The sequence below is a fragment of the Haemaphysalis longicornis genome, unplaced genomic scaffold (assembly GCF_048455015.1).
Source record: "Haemaphysalis longicornis isolate Haplotype H1 unplaced genomic scaffold, Haemaphysalis longicornis Haplotype H1 scaffold_10, whole genome shotgun sequence".
NCBI classification, from domain to species: Eukaryota; Metazoa; Arthropoda; class Arachnida; order Ixodida; family Ixodidae; genus Haemaphysalis; species Haemaphysalis longicornis.
Window position 1 is genome coordinate 84,930,916 of NW_027526204.1, and position 15,808 is coordinate 84,946,723.

At 45.4% G+C, this 15,808-nt stretch overlaps 1 long non-coding RNA gene across 1 annotated transcript; it reads left to right on the forward strand.

The window, feature by feature from the left end:
- The first annotated feature begins 8,655 nt into the window (after positions 1-8,655).
- Positions 8,656-15,589, forward strand: LOC144158863 (uncharacterized). The gene is made up of 3 exons (XR_013320191.1): positions 8,656-9,329; positions 10,857-11,126; positions 14,012-15,589. It is a non-coding gene; the product is annotated as an uncharacterized LOC144158863 (long non-coding RNA).
- Positions 15,590-15,808: the final 219 nt, after the last annotated feature.

A 15,808-nucleotide genomic window follows, 5' to 3' on the forward strand; every position in this document is an offset into this window, starting at 1 on the left:
TTAGTGTGGAAGCTATTTCTTAGAAGTAATTTCCAAACTGAAAAGGATTCACCATGAGGCAACCATGATCCCTGCTGTTTACAAGCGCATTCAAATGGAACGCCATGTTCTGGTCGACAATTTCGAAGCCGGCTTTGAAGTTCTAAGTTCTAAGCCGAAGTTCTCAGAATAGGACAAAGTATGTCGTGACTCACTGACTCACGACTGACTAAAGTTATACTTACTTATTTTTTATTTATTTATTTAAAAATTGTTTCCAGGCTCTATTACGGGGCATTGAGTAAGGGGGTATATACAAGGAATAAACATTCTGACTGGGGGAAACCAGTGCCACACTATAGAATAATACACTGGGAGTACAAACAACGACTGCATAAATGTAAAAGAGGCGTTATAAACAACAATTTAACAGCAGCAATGACAAGCGAGCAAGGACAAACAAAACGTTTAAGGCTTTTATACAATGCTACAACCTGTAATGAGGAACACTCCCACACCACCAGGCACAAAATAAAGTTTTTTAACAACTTGTACTGGTTTTCTCCTGATGTATGCAATTTTTTATAAGCTCATTATTTATTTCATTTTGTTCATCCTGTTATTAATTGTTTCTATGCACTTCCTCCACTTTTCGTTTCTTTTTTTGTTCGCATCCCGATATTCAATCCAGTCTGAAGTAGCTGACCTCCTCAGTGTTAACTAGCGCAGCAACTAGCGCAACTTCCTCGCTAACCCGGTTTTTTAAAATAACGTATTATTTTCTCTCTCTCTCTCTCTCTCTCTCTCTCTCTCTCTCTCTCTCTCTCTCTCTCTCTCTCTCTCTCTCTCTCTCTCCCACTACCGTCCCCCGTAATTTTTTTCCGTCTTAGAAAAGTACGTGGCCGGGTGCAAGAAAAATACTGGTCACAACGCGTGCGGGAAATCATGCATAAAATTTGTTTTCGGGTGACTCCATTTCCGCGTGGTAAATTTGTGTCCTTCTTAGGAGTTTGTTTATGGAGATTGTATGCATTTTGTTGGGATTTGGGGCTATATAAAGATAGTCTCGTTTCCAAGTTTTTTTCTTCTATTTAGTATTGCCCCCGAACCTGATAATAATTGGCGTCGGATCTACTATGAAATGCCCAGGTGTGGTGTCTTAGCCACGGTGGTAGAGCGCGCACCGAGGTCCCGTGCACAGTGATGGCGAACGCAGCTTTCTTGGGGCGTCGCTGTCTCCTACCGACGGCCGGCCACCCGACTGGCTTGCTGAGAAGACCTGCTGGAGGTTGCAGTTGTGGAGGACCTCTTGAGGACCGGCACGGGTCCGGTCGCCCGACCGCCGTGCATCCCGGTCACGCTCCACCCTCCGACTCTCTCGGTTTTCTTCACGCAATCGCTTCCCTTTCGCTTTTATGCGCTGGCACCTCGAGATTGGCCTGGAGGTCAATATATTTCAGGTCAGTTCCACGTATTCTTTAAAAAAAAATGAAGGAAGCTCACACTAACGCGACGACTTCGAGGTAGTGAAGCTGCACGCAAATTTCACGACAGTCACGAAGGTGTAATTCCACGATTGCAGCCGATTTGCTTTTTCTTCTCTGCTACGACGGCCTTTACTCCATCATTGCTGTATCAGTGTGGGGTCTTTCACTTTTTTTGTAAATGATAATCATTGCACGTTACCGTGGACAGGCGCACGCAATGACGGGTCTTTGTCGTTCAGAGCAAGTGTCGCCACGACTACGGTGAACGCTGGAACGTTTTTTTTTTTTTTTTTTTTTGCCAATCTTGACCGATCTCACTATGTGCATGCTTGGCTTGACAAGCGTGCGTAGAGCACGCTGGGCGGTCTTCGTGAGGTACGTACAATCAAACGTACAATCAAGCGCTAGACATTTTCTTGGTTTTCTTAACTGCCGGACGGTCGCCGCGAGGCCCTCGATCACGTGCACGTGCTAGGAAATTTCTCGGTACGTTTGACTGCGATCACCAAAATTACGATTTCCTGAATAGCTTCGCTGTCAAAAAATGGTGATTTTCCGCGCCTCCCATACGGGTACGGAAAAGCGAAACCACGCTTAGCACGCGGTTCCTTCCCTCTGTGTGGTCATGCAACAGCCACGTTTTCTAACTTGCGTGTTCTCGCTTTGTTTACTGACGTTTCTGCGCAGTGCCAAGCCTTGCACCAACAACCTGCGCCATTCGTGCAAACGGGTATACATCGACGTTGACGCTAGCCACTCTGTTTTGCTCAGGAGTGAGATGCGGGTTGAAGTATGGCTATTGCTTCCCTGTCACTCTTTCTGGCTGTTATTTTTCTTTCCTTGCTGTATTCAACTCAACTGGCTGCCCCGCGAACGAGAAATTATAGCGGTATTAACTGAGTCCGATGCGACGCACATTGGGCAATCTTTCGGGAAGGAACTTTCCTGCAGAGAAAATGTAAGCAAACGCATGGTAGTTAGTGGTCGAGTATCAACATTGGTCGTTTCTACAAGGCGGCCAAAATTATCCCTTGCAATCGCTCATTCATTCACTCTATGCGTTCAGCTCCTTACATTCGCGAATTCCATTCTCTCGATTTTTTCTGGGTTCGTTCGGATATTTACTCCCGGCCTCCCTCCTCCCTTTCACTAACTCACTCTCTTACTATCTCAATGAATGAATGAATGAATGAATGAATGAATGAATGAATGAATGAATGAATCAATCAATCAATCAATCAATCAATCAACGAATACGAGACTAATTTTGGACATTTTCGCTTCTTGCCTTGGTTAAAGTCGTACGCACACACCCGTGAAGGTGGAGCCCCACTGGTGAAAACAATAAAGTTGTCGTGGTTGTTCTGACGTTTGCTCCTTGCTGTACTATCGCACTCAATTTGACTCGCAACACCAGAACGGCGGCCGCAGCTGCTCCCCCTACGGCTGTGGCAGCGCGCAGTGGAGCACTCTAGAACTATTAAAAGAGAGTGTTCAGCTTTTCGGATATTCGCCAGAATCTCGCGCAGGTTTTACTGCTTGTAATCTGCCGAATGCGCGAAGGTACAAAGCGTCCGATTAAGTTCAGTTTTTGGGCAGCATTGTGCATCTGTTCGAAAATTGTGACACGCCGTTATTTCCTTGCCATTATCGCATAAAAATCTTTTATATGTTTTCCCTACTCGCAGTGAACATGACCACCTAAACGGTGCAACAGGCCATCAGTGACGCCACAGATCAAAAAACAACGAATTTGATGGCAGGAAGCATTGCAATCATTTTAAGAATCTTCAACAATGAAAACGTATGATAGCCGATCAACGGTTGTTCTTCTGATATTCGCAAAAAAACAAGCATGCGTCGAAATGGTTGAGTGGTTGCACTGCTATCCACGTAAGTGAACTGCCAGGGATCATTCGAGGGCTGCTCATACGGTGGGTCAATGCAGTAGAATCCACGGGGGATGCTGGTGTTTATCAAAAAAGCTTATCCCTTTTCTCTTTCGTTTCTGCGTACTTTGTTACATAATGCCATTCCCGTCCGAGAAGCATTTCCTACCGCCGCTCGCGTGTTGTAATCAAATTGAGCGCGATAGTACCTCATTAGTGCTTATGATAAGCGCGTAATGTAAGAGAACCCCCAAGTGCGCTTTGCACCTGCGATTATCTGCACCTCGGCAAACATTTTATGTCGGTCAAGTAACATCCGTTACGCCAACTTGGCTATAGCTGTCGTCCTCAAGTTCTCTGCGCAGCTAAGCCAAGGACCCGGCGGTCTCCATGACGCCACACGTGGTGTCGTAATTCAGCTTGCTTCCTTGTGTTGGCAATAACAGCTGCCCTCTTACTTGCTTGGAATTTCCACACATGCCACTTGCACGCTACTGCAACGAACTTCCTCTTACTTTTGTGTGCATCCGTCTGGACTAACACGTTTTAACGCTTACTGCGCATCGCTATTTGCAAACAAACCTGGTTGCATTGTACCATCTTGTATATCCTGGTCAGATGAAGCCTACTTTAGAGAGGAAACTTCCCAATCATCTTCCCTTTCGTTTTTTTTTAAAAAGCACTCATTCCTACTGCTTTGCCACGGTAAAGCACTCCGTATCCGTCACGCTACACGACCACTTCCAAAATGCAGCAAACACGCATCCTCATTTTTTTTTTTGTCTCGATGCAGCTCGTACTAGGCGCCGCCGTTACCTCTCTACCTATCACTGGTGCTTCCCTAGAGTATTTATCCACGTTTGTCCATGCCCTTTACAGCTAGCAGGCTCAACCGTTTCCTCCATCTTCTCATTCCCTTAAACTTTTCACGCCCCGTGTTCCTCGTTTTTCACGGCCCTAAGCGGCGCCCTTTTGCATTCGTAGCTTTCTTCCTCGCTCTGTATCTTTCGAGCCAGGAGCTCAGTCCGAGTCTCGGGGGCAATTTACTTCCGGTTTCGAGATGCATCTCTCTTTTTGATGCATACCCGTAACTTCCGGCCCACAACGATGTGGAAGACGCCTCCCTAAAGGACCAACACAACGAAGTGTTGACACACGAAACAGCGAGCCTGCGAGGCCGGTGCTCAGAAGAGTACTGCGAGCGGTTCTTCTGCTGCTGACGCGTGTACGCCTGCTGCCGCATGGGCAGCAGCTGTTACCACGAAACGTCGATTAATTCGCGATTGGCTGCGACGCCGACATTTGGCTCTATATTGCCTGCCGCGGGAATAAAACACAAAGAAGAGAAGCACGCACGTTTCTTGAAACAATGCCTCAACATGCAGAGAAATGCCTGAGCGCTGACACAAACTTAACGTCATTTTTTGTTGCTCTTCTCTCTTCTTTTATTTCTTCTCTTTCTTCCTCTATCTTGTGACATCTAATCTATTGTGCATTTTATTTCCCCCTTTCCCCTTCCCCCGCCGAGTAGCATGTCGGTGTCGAAATTCCGGCAAACATCTCGGCTTTCACCTCTAATAAAGAGCCGTCTCTCTCTCTCTCTCTCTCTCTCTCTCTCTCTCTCTCTCTCTCTCTCTCTCTCTCTCTCTCTCTCTCTCTCTGAACAGATACGTGGTACAGCAGGGGCTGCGGCGGTTGCGGCTGCTGCTGTAGTGCTTCTTGCCCCGGTCGATGACATCTCTGGTTAAACATGATTGATTTCAGCTCACATCGCGCACAGCTTCTCCTTGCGGGAGCCTCTACTTATCTCACCCAAAGGCGCAGCATTCCCTAGCGAACAGGGCTGCTCTGTGCGCTGCACAGCGCCCTCCGGCGTTGCATTGCACAATAATTCGTTCTCACTCACAACACTTTCAGTGCGCCTTAGGGTGCGAGCAGTACATTTTCGGCCTTAATAGAACATTTGCGCCGTATAATAAAATAGTTCTTGCTATAACGCGAATTTCATCATCATCAGCCTGTCTACGCCCACTGCACGGCAAAGGCATGTCCTATAGATCTCTAAGTATCCCGGTCCAGTGATGACTGCAACCACTTTATTCCCGCAAGCTTCTTGATCTCATCTGCCCATCTAGCTTTCTCCCGCACCCTGCCACATTTGCCTTCTCTAGGGATCTACTCTGTTACCTCCCATGAATATGCGAATTAACGCGAATTTATTGGCACCGTGATGTTTATCGAACCCGCTTACGTTCAATTTTGACATCATGATTCTAAAAAATACTGTACGACAATCTAGCAATAACCACAACCCGCTCGCGTGTTTAGGGTAATCATTCTGAACGTGCCGAATGTCACCGCACGCGAAATTTGGGAAAGCCGAACAGCACGGGGTGGTAAACGAGAGCGAAATAAGGTTGGGAGAATTTTTGTTTCCTTGTGATTTTAAATACGAACCAGAGCCAAAACAAGCGCTCTGGCCTCAACGGAGTCTTCTGTTGGCACACTGAATAATATATACGGGTGACTACACACTAAACTTTTTAACACCCTTAAAGGTGCTAAAAGGGTGCACTCAACATTTTGCACCCTGTTTGCACCTTTTAAGGACTAAAACATTGCTCCGGCACCCAATCATGAGGGTGCCACATATTAAGGGGTGTAAATCTTAAAATTTTTACACCCTTTAAGGTGCAAGGAGGGTGTACTGAACATTTTGCACCCTTTTTGCACCTTTCAAGCACCCAAATATTGCTCGGGCACCCCACCTCGAGGGTGCCGAAATTCAGGGGTGTAATCAACAGTTTCATAGGGTGCTACGACCGTTACAGGGGTGCTAAAAAGTATTTCTTCTCGATTGGGGTGTTACCACGGCACCTTATCGTTAGGGTGCCTAAAAGAACGGTGTGTGAATGCAAGCATGCAAAATTGCACAAAAACAGGCTGAATGTTTAAACCGCACATTGCACTATTTCACCGCCCGTTGAGAGAATAAATATGAACTCTCCACATAGACCAGGGGAAAGGCTCTAAAATTGCTGTTCGTAAATTGAACAAAACGTGCTGAATGTTTAAATTCCACTCTGCACTAATCTACTGCTTCGAGTGTATCACAAGGTTCGTTTCGATGTCTGGGTGCACGGGAAGGAAAGGCTACAAAATGCCTCTTGTAGTCCTATAAATAAAACTTTTACGCGAGGCATCGGTGTCCTCAACGAAATCGAATTTACCTGAGAATTTGTTCCCGTATTATTATGCCCCGGGCAAAAATTCCAACAAGACTTTCTTGTTGGGCTCACAGCACGCCTGTGGGGCCAATACGAAGTTCTGTCGGCACTCTATCGTTCCAATAGCCTAGTCTTCCAACAGGGAGTTTAACCTTGATGGCGTTTGTGGGGCCAATAAGAAGCTCTGTCGGCACTCTATTGTCCCAACAGCGTAGTCTTCCAACAGGGAGTTTAACCGTGATGGCGTTTACCGGCTCGCCAACACGATAAGTCAACGCCAACAGACGCCTCGTTCGTAATCAGCGGCGCGAGCGCGCCATCAGACAGAACCGACAGACGCCCTGAAGGTGGTTTTTAGGGCCTAAACAGCAGCGTCTATGTCTGGCATAGACGCTAGACGTCAACGTTTGTGTTCTGAATTTTCCCTTCAGTAAGTAACAGTCAGACGGACGATAACATAACTATGTGAAGATATGCTTTGGCTCATACCACGGCAAGCGCAATCGTTTGTGGCTGCAGCCTCGGTTGCTCTTCTTCCACAACAAACTGAATCGGCTGTACAGCTTTCTTCGAGGGCGTGTATGCAGGGGTTCTATCTTCCTTTTTTGCGCAGGCCGACGGGGGCGGTCGTGTAAAATCATTTTCGCTCGTCGCTTCCGTAGGGTTGCCACCTTCCTGGTTTTGGACCGGCCCGACCGGTTTTTTAAACAGCGGGCCGGTTGCCGGTCCATATCTAAAACCAGTCGTCATCAGCCGGTTTTTTGGCTTTTGTGCCGTGATTATGCCCGTTTTGGCGTTTTATAAGCGTCAATTCAACAACTAAGACAATAAATACGTGTCGACAAGCATAGGCGTGCGCACAGGGGGAACAGGGGGGGCGGCCGCCCCCCCTAATCATCTGAAGGGGGCGCCAAATTTGCCCCATGCCTGCCTTGCCGATGTAACACATGAAAGTAAAATTTCTGCTCAGAAATATTTTGTGTGTGTTGCAATTCCATCACATTGAAATAAAAATTTTATAACCATCCCTCTTTGCACTGCGTTCGCACCGCAAGGCCTTCAGTGAGAAGAGGTCGGGAGTTGCTCTGGGGGGGGGGGGGGGGGGGGGGCGCAGCGGTAAGACTTTGCCCCCCCAAATTGAGAACTCTGCGCACGCCTATGTCGACAAGCTGCGCAAAGACACGCGAGCAGAGAAAATACGCGGGCGAGCGCGCTGCCTCAGATGGAGGGGGACCTAAGGGAAGAACAAAATAACGAAATTCTACCGCCGCGGTCAGCAATTGCGGTTACTTTTCAGTGAAGCACATGCAGAGCGATTAACCAAGCTCTCAATCACTTTCAGTACAAACGTTATGTTGATTTCTCACTAAGAAAACACTACAATAAATGGCACTGCGTGTTAAAAAACATGGCGTCTTTTTTCAACACAATCCCCCCTCCCCCCCCCGGAAGGCCCGTTTTTTTTTCGGGGAAAGGTTGTAACCCTACGCTGCTGTTCTGCCTACCTGCTTGCTGTACCTATTACGTCGCCGCCACCGCAAATCCCCACTTGTTACAAACTCAGAGGTTTTCGCACTGTTAGCAGTCGTTTTACACGATGGGTTTGATGCGCCTGACATGCCAGGAGTGACATCGCTTGTAGTATTAGAGCGACGTTGCTTGTCTGCAAGACGGTGCCGGTCAAACAAGCGTTATCAACGCCATAATTCTAACGGCACATTCCATTTATTTCGTGGCTGCCGTGGCTTGCGCAGAAAAGGTCGGGTTGACTGCGATAGCTTTGCTTGAGTCAAATAATGGAGCTTTGGCTCAATCGCTTGCAGCGCTAGCAATGCGGCCTCGTCTGCAAGACCGGTGCGTGAGAAACAAGCGTTAGGACAGCCAGAATTTCAAAAATGCAGCATAAACTAGACCATCGTTAAAGGAGGCGATGACTAGACACAAGCAACAATATTCGTCGACAACTTACGTAAGTATAGAGTTGTTTTAGGCGCCTTGAACACGCCCGCCGACATAGCTGTTTGTTAACGCGTCCGTTTACTGTTTTGTAGGTCAATGGTTCGATTCCTCGTCGAACGTGTTTTTTTTTTTTTTTTTTACGTGAGGGTTTCATTAGCTCCTTTTTTAACGACCAGGGTAAGCACCTGTTCCTTGCTTTCTATCACGCCGACATTTACCGCCCTCTTCCTAAACCCAAAGTAGCTCGTTTTCTCACACGTTCTCTCTTGAGAAGCCCGCCGTGAAAACAAAACCAAAACAAACGTCTTTACAATATCAGTATATATGTCAATTACTTTATGTGTATTCACTTTTTGTGTTTAAAAACCTTAAATTTAAGTTATAAACACATTTCAGACTTTGAAAGCAGAAAGATAATTACCAACATTACAGTAGTAACACAATTTTCGTCAAACTTAGAGGTGCTGCATTTGAAGTCTGGCAACTATCTCTCACTTTTGTGTGTGTTTTTTCATAGCGTTTTGTGCCGAGTGGTTGGTGGCGTGATTTAATCTGTTTTATCTATTTCAAGCTTAAATCATAGTTATAGAAGCTTTATGGGTGATGTCTACCCTTCTAACCTACGCGTGTGTTGAACATGGGGACCCCGGAAGAACGATCATCGCCGGATAAAATACTGCGCGTCAAAAGTGGATGACATTGCATCAGAACAAAGCGTGTTCGTGTGTCCGCGAGATGAAGACGACAGTGAAGGAGAATTTTACGTTGGAAACATCGTTTTTGCTCGGGTAAGTACGCATTTTTTATTATTCTGTATTTGGTTGGAATGAGTTCTGGTGTTTATGGGTCAGTAATTCGCTAGACCCCCATCTCGTTTGCTCTGAGAGCCTACGTGAGTTAGTATACTTGTTTGGCGCCCAGTCCACCGTTTCCGCAGAAGTCAGCATCAATTTACGCTGAAGCTAGACCTTGGCTACGATGCTCGCGCTATGGTACACGGCTGCTAATAATTTCACATCACGCAAGGCTCTTTAACACCGGGGCGTTTGTTTAGGTGTCTCTCAAACAGTGCCTTTGCGGTTGCAGATCGCAGTCGCAATTTCGCGTGAGTGGCACAACGCTGTGATTAGTCCTCCCTCGTGAATACCCGCGGTATACCAAGAAATAACATGAACAGGAGGTTCCCTGGAAGTGCATGTGAAAACGCGTACACGTGATTGAATGGCTGGCGTCTCGTAGGTGTTGTGAAATCTCCCCCCCCCCCCTTCACTAATTCCGTGCAGTGCGCTTCGCAGCTATTGCGCTCGCGAGACCGGCGACCGTACGCCTCGCGGTCTTCGGGCCGCGATATGTGTGCTGTTCTCGTGAAGCTCGACAACAGCGAAATTGCCGTACTCGCTCGCCAACGCGCCCCGACAGCGTACGCGTCGACCGGGTGCTGACGGAGTTGTGCTGGAAGAAAAGCAGGCAAGAGATGAGGGCGCACGAGGTGTAGTTAAACATGAGAATTTACAAAGTGCAAGGTGGAGAAAATAGTATGCAAGGGCCGGAAACGGTGAGAGAGTTCGGGCCGCGTGCCAGCGAGCGAGTGCGGTAATTTACGTTGCCGAGTTTTACGAGTCCGGCACGAATAGGACGACGCCCGTCTGAGAGTTCATAGAGGTATAGAATTCACATACGTGCAAATTGAAGGTGAAATGCGCGCATGTGGCCTCGCAGGGAGTTAGCATAGTCTCGGGGTAGTGGGGGAGATTTCACAACGCCTACGAGGCGCCTGCCGATTCTGTCAGAGTAGCTCTCGTGAAGTCTGGGGCTTGATATCAGAGGCATATGTATTGTTTAAATTAGTGCAGAAAATTGAGCCAATTCGCAAGTTCTCATTTTCGCAAAACCGCAGGCCATACAGAGACTAACAAAAAAGCTGTAGGCACTCACTCAACTCGATTTATATTGGAGAATTGAACGTGCAGATACAAGTCAGACATTGAAATGGAGGAGCCTCAACTATCACACACCAGTTCCGATTGAAAGCAAGGGATACAGATGAGCTGCTAGCATGCGTTCCATGCAAATTAGCTCAGTAGCTAGCTTTGCATATATCATGCATACCCCACTCACAGTACCTGCGGGTCTAATAAATACATTCTTACTGTGACCTAAATTTCACTTGGGGTGTTCCGGGAATGCTCTTAGTGCCTTGGAGGTTACTGTCTTTAAACGATTAAAAATCTACTTGATGTAAGCATTCGTGCTTTGTGTGTGCTCTTCTTGTATTTCAACAAGTGTCAGCACACTCACAGATTATGCACCTGCAGGTGCTGCTGCTGGCTGTCCTGGGTCAGCTGCCTTCCAGTCCAGTTTCAAAGGCTTTGCCAGGGCCTCCCTTGGCCAACCGACACTGCACCTGCTGTACCCAAGTACTGCCTGGACTTTCGTTGGTGCTCCGTACGCTTTGCCGCCAGGAATGGTCATTCATCCATCATCTGGCCGCTTGGACCACCCGTTCAGAAGTCAGCGCATTTGCTCGACACATCGGTCCAGGCACTGCTGCCATATCGGTGCACCCACCGATTATGTATTTTCAGGTTAGTTATTGCATGTTGTGGAACTTGCCATGATGTATACCTGTTAGCAGTGCTGTGGCCTCTGATTATTTGAAACATTTTCATGAAGCAGTGCTGTGCGTATGGAGCGTGTCATTGCTTAGCAGAGATATTGAAGAGAATCTTGGGCTGACGACTAAAGGGCAAGAAGAGAAATTGAACTGACTTTGAAGCAAGTATTCGTATGTAATCAAGCCAAGCAAACATTTAGGATCTTTCGATATGGTTTTAAACTTGCAATACAAACTGGTCTACTTCAGATCATACTGGTAATAATCATACTATACCGAAAAGTACATCCCGCAGTCTGTAGAATTCTGACAGCGCTTTTTTCGCAGTCTCTCATGACAGGCACTAATCTCAATGGTTGGAAGATAGTCGAGGTAGCACCAGTCTTTAAATCAGGAGACGGTACTTCACCATTAAATTTCCCTAACAAGCACCATATGCAAGGTCAGGAAACATTTCATCCACTCTCAGGTCGCTAATTATTTATAAAATCACAATATCACATTCGAGTATCACCACGGTTTTCACAAGGGTTACTTGAGAAACACAACTTTCAGGATTTGTTCACGATCTACATTGATCCATTGACACAGGCTTACAAACTGCGGTAGTTTTTCTCGATTTTTCTAAAGCATTCAATCGCATTGCACACCACAGACTACTTCTCAAACTTCACCCTAATGTCCTCACTTGAGCAAAAGATTTTCATTCTTCTCAAATGCAGTTTACTTCTAATAACTATATACTTCTTTTGCTCGTGCCACTTTGTTGTCCCCCCAGGCAGGTTGCTTGGTCTATCTTCCATGTTGCATATCCTCCCATGTAAGTCTATTTGCAGATGATGTTGTAATTTATCACACAATTTCTTTCAACTACTACCGTCAATGCTTTCAATCTGATCTTAGCACAATTAACTCCTGGTGCTGCAAATGGCTAATGTCGCTTATCTCTAAAACAAAGTGCATGACTTTAACGGTGGCAAGTCTCGGATTGTAAATACTTACTTCATTAACAACAGCCTGATTACCTCTTGAGACAAAGGTGTTTTGGTAGGCCGGTAGGGGAGGGGGGATTGCATGGTGGATTTCAAAAGGTACATCGATTGGGAAAATAAGACGTGTGATTAATATTTTCATTTGCACTCCAAAACTCGCTTTATTTCATATGTTTAACCCACTGCCGTGGCTAGGGTGGTGTGCTGTGGAGGCGAATGTCGGTTAGATACCGCTTGGTGTAGCCGCTTTTCAGATGGAGGCAACACGTAAAGACGCCCGTGTTTGGAGATTTCGATGCGCACAAAAATACCCAGATGGTCAAAATTAATGCGAAGCCTTCCCCTACAGTGCTCCCCATATCCCAAGTGTAGCTTTGGCGTGTTAAACCACCGTTTTTTTTTTTCATGTTTTTGGTATAGTACCAGCTGCTGTAGCAGGTGCAACTTAAAGGTAAAATTATACATAATGTTTCCAAGAGCTAAATATAAAGGCCATATTGAAGTGCGTTTATGGGTCTATCTCATAGCAGTAGTGAAAGGTTATATACTCTGGTACAGGTTAAGAACGCCAATGGCTCATGTGGTGTAGTCCAGTGTTTGATGGAATGCCGTGTAGGCAGGTAGAAGCATTATTGCAGTGATGAAACGTAGGTCACTGACCAAGTCAAGAAAGCCATTTAACGGTTTGTTGCTTGTTCACGGTGAGCATGTGTCGTGGAAAACGAAGCTATATATTGGGCATTACGCTGCGTAATGAGTTTGCATAGATATGGTGCAGATTGCCATCCATTATGTTGATAATGTTGGGCGTCGTCTGAACAATGAGGGACTCGAGCAGTAATCGAGAAGATAGATTGCACTCAGTTGTCAGTAATTTTGTCTTGTTCCAGTCCACCACGTGTCCCGTCCTCTCACGGTGCTCTGCCAGTGGACTTGTTTTTGCATGGCCCTTGTTCACTTCGTTCCAGTGCTGCATTAATCTTCTGTGCAGATTGCCCGTTTCGCCAATGTACACTGATTTGCATTCAGCGCATGGAATCTAATAAACAATACCCGGAAGCTTGGAGCGTGAGAGGGGGTCTCTCACGCTGACAATGTCAGAACGCAGCTTGCTAGTGGGCACATGCACAATGTATGCACTGCGTGTCTTGAAAATGTGTGCGAGAGTTTCACCGATGTGTGGGACGTAGGTAATTGCTGCACGTTTTGATGCAGTCGTTGTCCTGAATATAATGCCTAAAGCATTATATTCAGAAAGAAGCGAAGAGGGCGACTAGCAAGAATCCACATTGACATTAGCAGGCAGAAGCGTCCACAAGGCCTGTGTCAAAACGTGCTGCAATTCTCGTCCTACACATCAATCAAACTTTCGCACGCATTTTCAAGAAACACATTGTGCACATCGTGCAGGTGCCCACTAGCAAGCTATGTTCAGACATTGTCAGTGTGAAAGACCCCCTCTCACGCTTCAAGCTTCCAGGTGTTGTTTATGTTTTGAACAAAAAAAGTGCCATTTAAACGTGACACCTCCTTCCTTGCCGATTTCTGATGCCTGATTGTTCAGTTTGTGGGGATACGTTTAGCAGATTGCTCACATGTCTAACCTGTATTTGTGCTTGAGCAGTCAAACGCTGATGTTAGCAGTGAAGTAGGTGAAAATTGTACTTTGATTGTAGTTGTGTGCAGATTACCTACATTGTGTTAATTCGTAGAAAAGCAAAATTGAGGTAACCCTGCTAACTGTTCCGCATTGCAGCATTTTATTATGCGAACGTTAAGGAGTTCAGCTGCTTGTTAAAGGTGAAATAAACAGTGGTACAAAAAGAAGAGCATCTACTAAACAGAAATATCTTCACAATCGCAGGATGCCAACGGTCCGCCTACCAACTTGTGTCCTGCATCGTTTCTGCTGGCTGGAGCGGTTCATGGAGCATTTTCCAGCTTCTCAAAGTTTGTGGTCAAGCGCTCCTCCAAGTGAAAGATGCCGCAGAGGGATCTTTTGTTTTAATGCCACAATTTCACGTGCTCAGCAGCAAATTTACTCGTAAGGCTTTTTAAATATTCATCACCCAAGAGGGCATGTTACCTTCGTCTTCGGTGGAATGTGTCTGCACTCAGGTTATTTGTGACAGAAACAAGTGGACCACGTCATGAGAGTCATTGAGGCCTTGTTGATTGTGCATGCTTCTGAAATGACATTTTCATTAAGCTGAATACTTTCCACATATTACGATTTGTGAACAAATTATGGTAAAAGTCATGATTATTTGTACTACACTGCAGGAAGGAAATGCCAACATACGTTTTAAGCACCTCTGATATTTCAGATCGTTGGCTGGTGAGCAATAAAACAAAACTGAAATTTTTTTAAAGTAAAATCAAATATTCGTTGTCACCAGTGCATGACCATAGTAAAAGCTATCTAGTCACCAAATTTAGAATTAGACACGAAATGCCAAGAAAAATAGGGAAATAAACTAGACAGCTGGCTACAATAAACCAATTCGTAAAATTCCTCAATGTCTATCAAGTGATGATTCAGGCGGGTTAGTTAAGATGTCAGTGGGTTTACACACCCAACTTGCAGGGAAGCACATGAGCTCCCAATATTAACATGTTTTTAGTGAAGACCGTCTTCCTTCATTAAGCTGCTTTGCACATTGATGCCAGTCTGATAAATGTCCTGAATTTTTGTTATGATCAATCTTTGTATGGGAACCATATATTTTTATATGATGTCGCTGTGTATTTCTGAAACTGTATCTAGTCACTAATTCCAATTTGTCGTGGTCAGGTTTTTTCAACTGATTCCTAGCTTTTTAACAATTATGGTATATTTTGTGTGCCTAAAGGAATGCCTCATTGCATGTTTAGCCTATGTAGTGTTGAAAGCGGACATTTTGCTTCAAAGTGGAATGTCGGGCTAGCAACAAGGTACTTCGCATGCTGCTCACTTTCATTCATGCCATTATTTTTTATATTATCATTTAAAATTAAAAGCCAACCAATTTGCTGTCGTTTTAATTTTGTCACCTACTTTATACTTTCTTTTTTTTTCAACTTTGTGTAAGGATTGACTATCCATATTTTTATGATACCAAGGCGTTGGACTGGGCTAGCTGGTACATGTTTGAATGGATGAAAAACCATAGGAAAACCCAGGACACAGAAGAGAACGACGGGACAAACTTGTGCCGTCATTCTGTTTTAACTGTTTCCTGTGTTTACCACTGGTTTTTTATGCATTCAAACATTTTTTATGAGTTTGTTGAACAGTGATTAGTTTAGGTGTGTTCAAACAATTGTTGGCTGCGAAAGCTCCCTGTAGCATTTGTATAAGTGCTCTCTGCTTTTTTTTTTGAGCCAATACCCCACCACCAGTCTTCATGAGGTGGTCTTTTGTAGAAATAAGTTGAAATAAATATTTGTTTGCATTGCTTTACATGTTTTGAAAGAATTTCTTGTTCATTCTTGTTTCATTCAACCCCGTTTCAGAATCCTGCTTAAGGCATTTCCTCTGTTATTTTTTTTCAGAACCAGGAAGGGTGCTCATCCTCGGTTCTTGCTGAAGCAGCAGTATCCATACTTCACACGTGAGCTCTGAACACACAGTAATTATGGTATGAAACATTCTACCAGTATAAGCCTGCTTTGTAGACGT